Raw genomic sequence first — 8,516 nt, 5'->3', positions numbered from 1 at the left:
TAGGTCTCTGAAATAAAACGAAAAATAGAGTTGTTAGAATATAAAAAATCAAAAGTTGAAAACCTTATTTCTGAAAGAAAACAAACAAACCATTGAAAGAATCCCAAAACAGGTACTTTGCATCTTCTTTGCCATCAAAGTTATAACAATTTTTTTTCATGACCTTCTTCCTATTACACCACAAAAAGGCAAAATCAATTCAATTCTCAGCCATATACATACACATGTTGGACCCAACAAATAATAAAAACTAAAATTAACGGAGGAAATTGGACAAGATCCGAAGCTTAATCAATTGTGGGAAATAAATATTAGGTAAGGCATTAGGGATTACCTCAAATCCATTCCAAGAATATGATTTTTTCCTCCCAGCAAGACCCTGAAAATCAAATCAATCAACGAAAATTCGTGAAAATCAAAAGTACCCACGAGAAAAAAGAAAACCCCCAACTCTATCCATAACGATGATGATCAAGACCTCCATTAAACTGAAGCATTAGATTTATCAAGATTAACAGAGAAATAAACGAAAAAGATCAGAGATTAAAGCACGATGAAGACCTAACCATGATGTGGCATCATAGAGGCTGATAAGAATTTTTTGAGCATCCATAGGTGTATAAATCAAACTTGAAAACTTAGAAATTAACCCAAACTAATTACACTAACAGCTATAGCGTGATGAGGAGATTGATATCCATACCTCTCTCGATGAAAACAGTGACTGGAGTCGCTAAAAATAGCCATTGAAACTCAAAAACCTCTCGGAGTTTTCAAGCTCACAGAAGCTCAGGGAGGGGCAAGGGCAGCTGGGCTTTAGCCTTGATGAAAGTGCCTGCCTCGTCCGGAGCATTTGAGAGAGAAAGAGGCAGTGATGGAGGAGAGGAGAAAGATAGAGTTTGAGAGGGACAAAAAAATTGAGAGGGAGAGGGCACTGAAAAAATTGTAAGGGAGATGGAAGTTAGGGCAAGAGTTTGAGAGGGACTGAAAAAATTGAGAGGGAGATGGAGGCTAGGGTTAGAGTTTGAGAGGGAGAGCGTGAAAAATCTTGGACTAGCTTTGACTACCCTTTAGGCATCTGCGGCTTTTTAAAAAAACATGTCCCTCTTTAAAAAAAAGAAGAAAAGAAAAAAGGCAAATCACTTTAGGCATCTGTGATTATGAGAGATGATGCTAAAGGGGAATCAAAGGCATTGTCATAAAACCCAAAAATTTGTACTGATGTCTTTGTACCTGTTTAGTATCGTTATTTGTAAAATCGATGCCTAATGTACTAATAGCATCAATGTTCCGTTTTACAGATGCCTAAGTGTTGCTGAAAGTGAAATTTGGCATAGTGATATATCTCTGTTTTAACTTAATGACCAACTTTTTTAGTAATATATAGGATTATCTATGGTTGCAATTGAGAAGAAAGAAACAAGAGAAGAAAGAAAGAAAAATACATAGAGAGAAAAAAAAAAAAAAATATTAGAAACTGTTGGTAGCAAGAGATTGTGAAACAAAAGAGACTTCGGAGGAGCTCAAGGTGTTTGCCTTATAACTTAGAGTTATACAATAGGCTTTGAAATTAAGGTATGGGATTTCTTGGGGGTCTTTACGGAGATTGATTTTAATGAAATTTCGTGAATACTATATTGTGCTTGATATTATAATTTGATGGATGTTCTTGACATTATATAATGTTTTTAATATTGGGTGTTTACGTATTGTTAATTATTTGATTGATGTTGACATATTTTATATATATATATATATATATTACCAGTGATGGTTGGAATTCTTGGGTTAATAAAGAAATTATGGAAAATAGGGTAATGGACAGGATCCTTTGTGTAGTTGAGTCTAACTCTTGGTAGGTACCAGGTCTCAAGGATCCCATAGTTCACATGGTTTTTATTGGGTGATTTGGGACTGGCGACAAAGAGTTAGACAAGATGACTAACAAAAGGGATGATTGAGATGGGTGTTAGTTCATATAAATGGTTGTATAAGTACGGTATGGGACGTGCATGTCTGCTTATCTAGTTATATGAATTAATGGGAATAGATGAAGAGCATACATGCATTATTATTATTTATATGATATCTAACTGAGTGATTGCATGTCACTTAATTTAGTTATATTAATTTATCTTGAAAAGGTTCATGTCCCTACTGAGTTGTGGTTTCCCTCACCCCTTTATAGACGTTGCAAGTGTAAAACCTAAAAGACGGATGACCGGTGAGTTGAGGCTGAATTAGATGATAGTGATAGAGCTTTATTTATTTCTTGTACTCTTGTAAGACTTTGGGGTTATTTTTATAAGAGAAGTTTATTTTAAACCCATGTTTTGGCCTCTCTTTTTTTCTCACGCATCGGGCATAGGATTTCTTCCAACCCCCTAGTCCGGGGTGTGACATTGTCATTTCATCTCGTTCATCTTATAAAGATGTCATTCTTCAAATGTTTCAATAAAGGTACTGTTACTATTCTTGAGGATGAAAGTGATACTCGGGACTAAGGAACCCATTGCTTGTAGGTGAGCCAATCCCAATTTCGGAGGTATTTGAGTAAAATGATTCTCTCTATATCTAGTCTTGGTCTCAAGATGTGCTTTTTCAACTTAGTAGCTTCAAAAAATCCAAGCCCACGGGTAGGGACCTTCACTTTAATGTTTTACAATTAAAGTTCTCACATCATACAGAGATCGATTCATTAGGGGCATTTGAACTTCTTAGCGACCCAATCCATAATGAAGCTGTGAGTTTTAGTTCCCTTCTCCCGATAACCTGTAAACCTACATTTAACAAGTATTACTAGGAATGGCTTGGAGATTTGCTAAGTAGAAACACTCAGGTTCTTAAAATCGCTGGTCTATATTAGTGCAATATTTGCCTCATTGTTTAGCTATGATCGGCATGCTCCAGTCATCCGAGCCTTTTGTGAGTACTAGTGTCCTCCAAAAAATACTCTTCATACATTCCAAGGGGAAATGACCAGAAAGGGCTAGTGTCCTCCAAAAAATACTCTTCATGAATCGGCAGTTTGCCTGTTGGAGCTCGATTTTATGAGAAGGTTGTTCCAAGTGTAGAGAGTCTCAACAAAAATGACCAGAAAGGGCTTGCCTTATATCCCACACATTGATTGATACTTGTTCTTAGTATATCACAAAATTTTATAGGATGCTAAAGGAAAATCTGGAGTAAGGATTGAGATATTTGTATCGGGGCCATGCAAATACAAAGGGCCTTCGAGGAAAACCATATGGAAAAAGTCATAAAAGCCAAAGGAAGACTCTGATACATTTGGTATCATTGAGGTGGCATTGAAACGCACTGATGAGGAGCAAGGGGTTTTTGAAGATTTTGGTATAAATGATGAAGATATGGAAAGATCATACTTGGCTAGTTTCCATGATCATTCTGCAAATTCGTATTTCCCAAGGATGATTTTACTTTGATCAAACCCAGGATTTTCAAAGTTGCGAGTTAAATGGCGCAAGGTGTACCCTTCAGCCTAGCAATTCCAGTATTAGCTAGCATTTGTAAGGGGCTAAACTATATTTTTAGTGCATATGGTATAGGGAATTGTGCAACTGTTCTTCTTTTTCATTATGTGTATGGGTAGTTTGGGGAATACTTCGACACAAACTTTTTATCTTCATCTTCTGAAGTCTGCACCCATCATGACAAGGTTCTGACGAGGATTTTCGGGGAAATATTTTGAAGATTCAACAGCTCGGGCTTTGTTCTGCACTTATGTTAAAGTGCAAATGAGCCGCCTAGTAAAGGTATGGGTTTTTTTTAAGTGTAAATGACTGACTGATTAAATTTATATTCCCAAGGAAGTCTTCGCATATTTGATATGCCTTCGTTCATGATATGTTTCTCTACAACCTGACAATATTGAGTCATCCAACCTTATAGCCCGCATTAGTTTAGTATGCAGTTCTACTACATGCAATATGTAGTTCTGCTATGTACAATATGTGACTGGAGAACTTAAAGATGACATCTGGAACAGAACTGTGGTATCAATGTATTCACATTATAGGTCATGCATCATTGTTGGCACTGCATCTACAATAACCTTACTTGCTAACGACTTCCTTCATTTAAGAATGAACTTGGAAAATTGTTGACTACCATTAACAATGTTGGGGCAGACTCCTTATCCTTACGAGCTATGGTAGATGCATTTATGGTGACCGTAGTTGATTATTCTTCCATGCACTCTTCTAACTCTGAAAAGCTATCTCCAGAGGTTTAAAGTGATCGTTTAGTCGATGTTGATTCTTTACTTTTTATCGCTTTGTCTCTGCAACAAGCTAAGGAGTTGAAGAGAGAACAAGAACTGTTGAAGTTAAGACTTCGCTAACTCGACGAATCACTTTCAGAGAGTGATGCACAACTTTCACAACATCACGATGAGGTTATCCATTTAAAGGAGGAGAAGGCTGCGGTCAAAAAGGCTTTGGACATACTACGAGCTTCGTTTGAGAAGATGCACAATGGTTTTAGAGACCTGACTTGGGAGTAGCAATTTATTTTTTCTTGTAAACTTTCTTTGCTTCATTTATATTTCCTTTTGAACATGTCAAAGTATTGATGTTTACTAGTTAACCTTTATAATGAAATAAAAGCCTTTTCTTATTTCATCATTTCTTTCCGATGGTTTGAACTGATGGAGAAACCCTTATTTTTATTTTAATGTGACTAAACTTGGAATTTATTGTCCAAGCTACCTACGTACCCTCGATGAAAAGGGATCAAGTCGTCATCACATAGTTTAAAGGGTTTTTTTTTGTCCTAACTTTTGGTTGGACCGCCTTTCAGGTTTTCAATTCAACGAGCCCTTTTTTTTTATGCCATGTGCAATTTAGGCTTATGCGGGCCATGAGCTTGCATTCGCTTCATGCGTAGTATCATTTCAAGAACTTTCCGTTGATATAGCCAACTATTAAACAATAATCGGCCACGATCTCGTAAGTGCCACTTGTGTATACTACTTGTACTACATAAGGTCCATCCCATTTTGAAGTAAACTTACTTCCGGTTTTGTGTGTTCTGATGATAGGCCTATGTATTGCAAGGACAAGATATCCTACCTGAAAAGATCTAAGGCGGACTTTCTTATTAAAAGCATTCGAAAGCTGAACTTAATATCACACTCTAAGCGTTATTGATGGAATTTGAATGGCCTTCCTTAATGATGGACTCTGTGCCACTTGTGTATACTACTTGTACTACATAAGGTCCATCCCATTTTGAAGTAAACTTACTTCCGGTTTTGTGTGTTCTGATGATAGGCCTATGTATTGCAAGGACAAGATATCCTACCTGAAAAGATCTAAGGCGGACTTTCTTATTAAAAGCATTCGAAAGCTGAACTTAATATCACACTCTAAGCGTTATTAATGGAATTTGAATGGCCTTCCTTAATGATGGACTCTGAGCTTGTATGGCTTTCCTTAATGATGGAATGTGAATTTCTAGAGGCAAAACAGTTTCCACGCCATACACAAGCAAATATGGTGTAGCATGAGTGGGCATCCAATATCTCCTCAGTAAGCCCATAATGTTTCATTTATGCTTTCATGTCAATCTTTTTTAGATATCCCAACAACTTTCTTCAACAAGTTGCAAAAAGTTTTGTTGAATGCTTCAACAAGACCGTTGGTCGGGGCATTGTACATTGAAGGGTTGTGTTTCTTGAAACCAAAATCTTCACATAGTTTATCCATTAAGCGGTTCGAGAATGGCTTTCCATTGTCTGTGATGATGTAAACCCTAAACCCAAAAAACTCACCTTTTACTAAACAAACAGAAAAAAAAACCTCGAACAAGAGTATCCAAAGCAGCAAAACACTACCTACAAACATCAAAAGAAGACACGGTTAAAAAAGAAGAAGAGAAAAAGAAAGAGAGATCTCAAAAGTTGAAGAACCAAACGCAACAAATACCAATAGAGACACAAATGAAGGAAAGAGGATGAAGGCGATACGAGACAAACAAGACAACAAATGAACATAAGCTTATCTGATGAAGAAGCGAACCAGATGAATCTAAATCTTCCATTTATGAGTAGATTATGATGAAAATTTAAAACCCCAAGCAATAGATTTATAAAGCATAGAAACTTTACAATCATAGAAACACATAATAATGATTATGCTATAACAGAAACATTATTACCGATAGGGTGGCGTTCGTGGCATCGGCGGAAATCTAAAACCAAAGAACAACTTTTGCAACATCAAAAATAAACAAAATGAGTAACACACATTTCTAAAAAAAATCATAATGTGACACATAATTTCTTAGTATGTAATTCATTACAGTGAGAAAAGCCTTGAGTCTCAAGTGTCTCTTGCCTATCTCTAACCACAAAGATAAACAATACACATATACTATTCTCCTATGTTTCTCTCTCCAGCAGTCATCAATGTCATTAGGTTGGTCTCTTTTTCATTCTATCTCATACATGTTCATTCATAGTCATATATATTGGCAGCAGACCACATCAAATAGCTATTAACACAGTTTTTAACATCTCTAACATGAAATCACCAAATGAATATATATTATACAAAATTAGTATAAAAATAAAAAATAAAAATAAAAAACAAATATTAACAACAATAGATCATTACACAATTTAGATTACCCTTGATGAATTGATTGCTTTTGTTGAGGACAAAAGCAAGTGTTTCTAAAATAGAGAATAAAACAGTTTACTCAGCAAGAGAAAATAAACTCTTCTACACCACAACCATTGTTCTTAAAGACTTATCCTCTAAACCAATCACTAACTCGTTCTAGGAACCAATTTGAGCAATGAATTAAAGGATTCAACAGTTCGCTCAGCAACCCATCAGCAAGTCATTAATTTGTTAAAAAGTTATTTTGTTTTTTCTATTAAAAAGCTAAAAAGACTTGTCTTTCTCTGTTGCTTTTATTATAGCAAGTCGTTTTTACAAGTTTGGAGTATTTTGAACCATGTTGTGATGACATTTCCTTTTAAACAGTCATTTTTACCATCATAATTATATTTTCCTTCATGATTTTGATAGACAATGCATCTAAAACTTTCATGGTATTCAGCTGCAGAAAAAAGGATTTCTCCTTTTGTGGTGTTGATGGTTTAGTCAATTGTTTTGTAAAAACGAAAAAAGAAAAAGAGTTTTGTCCATACCAACAATTCATCATTAAGGACTTAAGAAGAACAATATATATGGCTAAATGATCAACACAAATTGCCAATCGATGTCATTAGCTAAAACAAAGCCAAAAATAATTAATTTCTTCCAATTGATTTCAGCAAATAAACTCACCTCTTGCTTAATAGAAACGAAAAAAATAGCCAACTAGCTCTGTCTAAAGCAGAAAAATCCCACCTACAAAACATCAAAAGAAGACATGGTCAAGAAAGAAGAGGAGAAAAAGGAAGAAAAAACTGAAAAGTTGAAGAAGAAAACCCAACAAATATGAGCAATCTAAGTTGAGGTAGCCAACAAAGATGGAAGATCTCTCATACCAATGCTCTATGAATGACAAAAAATCTCTCAACCAACAAACAAATCGATGAGATGATGACCAAAAGAAGGGCAAAATTCGCAGCGCGCTGCCCCAATGACTGCCCTAAATGAATCTCTGAAAATCTAAGTAGTGCATCCCATCACTGCTCCCCAACTAGCCCAACCAGTTTGGTTCGAAATGAATGACGTCTCTGCACAAACTAAATAGTCGCGAGGCTTAGCATTTGAATGGGAGGGGCAAAAAGGGAACAGAGAAAAGGTTTAGTGGGGGGCAGTTGAGATATTTTACTATGCTATTGGAAAGAAAAAAAAAGAGGCTGAGTAACAATAAAACAGGGGGCATTTGCGTCACTCCACTTTGCTTAGTAACAATGTCTGGTTGGATTGAGTTTTAGTATATATAAATTTCTCTCATATTCAATAGTAGACCTGACATTCGTGTTGTTTTTTCAGTGTTCGTGTTGTTTTAGTGTCAATCTGCTTTTTTTAACAAGTTGACATAACACTACACGATAAGAAAACGGGTTGAAAATGTCAAACACGAACACGACCCGTTACAATTCGCGAATCACACGACATGACATGATAATCTATTAAGAATTTTAAAAAATAATAAAAACAAAAACAAAAATTTTAAACAATTAAAAAATCAACCAGTGCAAAAAAAAAAAAAAACAATCAACACAATCAATAGAGCTCAAATGTGAGATTGGAGATGCCGTGTGAGTGGCCCTCAAAGGTTTGGGCAGCAGAGATGGTGGGTGTGGAGCAGGAAGAGCCATCGGAGAAGGTGAGGGAATAGGTGGGATCAATCGGTGAGGGAGGGAGATAGAAGGGGGAGGTGGCTGGGATGGCTCATGGTGGTTGGGTGGCTGCTTAAGACTCTCAAGTTGAGAAAAGAAGAAAGCTCAAAGATTGCTGGGTTTTGAAGAGAGAGAGAGAGAGAGAGAGAGAGAGAGAGAGAGAGAGAGAGAGTGTGTGTGTGAGAGAGTAGAG

Source organism: Prunus mume, linkage group LG7, assembly GCF_029339155.1.
Source record: "Prunus mume cultivar Tortuosa linkage group LG7, ASM2933915v1, whole genome shotgun sequence".
Classification (NCBI taxonomy): Eukaryota; Viridiplantae; Streptophyta; class Magnoliopsida; order Rosales; family Rosaceae; genus Prunus; species Prunus mume.
This window is presented reverse-complemented; position numbering follows the sequence as displayed.